The sequence below is a fragment of the Geospiza fortis genome, unplaced genomic scaffold (assembly GCF_000277835.1).
Source record: "Geospiza fortis unplaced genomic scaffold, GeoFor_1.0 scaffold262, whole genome shotgun sequence".
In the NCBI taxonomy this organism is placed as follows: Eukaryota; Metazoa; Chordata; class Aves; order Passeriformes; family Thraupidae; genus Geospiza; species Geospiza fortis.
This window is the reverse complement of record NW_005054510.1, coordinates 685,938-686,684: the sequence shown is the minus strand read 5'-3', so window position 1 is coordinate 686,684 and position 747 is coordinate 685,938. Positions and strand designations below refer to the sequence as shown.

At 54.8% G+C, this 747-nt stretch overlaps 1 protein-coding gene across 1 annotated transcript in view; it reads left to right on the top strand.

Moving 5' to 3' along the window:
* The window catches only part of CRTAM (cytotoxic and regulatory T cell molecule), a 17,120-nt gene that overhangs the window by 2,215 nt on the left and 14,158 nt on the right, over positions 1–747 (top strand). The window lies entirely within an intron of this gene.

Here is a 747-nt window from a genome sequence, read left to right as displayed (position 1 = left end):
GCTCTCTGGGAAAGCAGCTCTCAGTCACTTCCTGGGGGCTCCAAGAGCAGCAGCCACAGCAGAACCACTCTGCTCAGCGCCTCCTGCAATTCCCAGCACCAGACTGCTGCCCTTTCTTGCCAAGGATCTGTCACTCGGTGGCAGAGGGGTTTTTCCAGGTGGGATCCCCGTGGGACAAAAGCCACCAGCCCTGGAGCTGCCCTGGGGCCAGCTCCCACATTTGGTGACCGCAGCAGAGCCCCTGTGCTGGGAAGAGCTGCCCTGTGAGTCATGCCGTGGATAAAACTCATTTTCCAGTGGTCTCCCGTGGAAATTCCATTTGTGCCCTGGGTTGGAACAGCAACAACACCCCCAGCTCCTCTTGCTCAGCCTCGCTGCTGTCACCCCCAAAGGTGTGATGTCCCCACGCTGCTGGTGGTGACAGGAAACCATCACGGGGACAGAAATACCCGAGGGGGCTGTGAAAAACCACACAGAGCCCCAGCTGCCTCTAAACAACTCTCACCTCCTGCCACAGCTCCTCTCACAGCCACAATCCCCATGGGAAACTGTCCTACAGGGACACAAGGCAGGTTCTGGAGGTACAAAAATCAGCTCCAGCAAAATTCCCCCCAAAAAACCTCATTTCTGAGCATTAAGAATATGAAAATCTTCCCCAAAGCCCAGAAAGATTCATTTCCCCAAACTGCAGTGGGAACTGGCAGCTGAAAGGTACACGGTAAATCAAATCAAAACACACAAAACAGG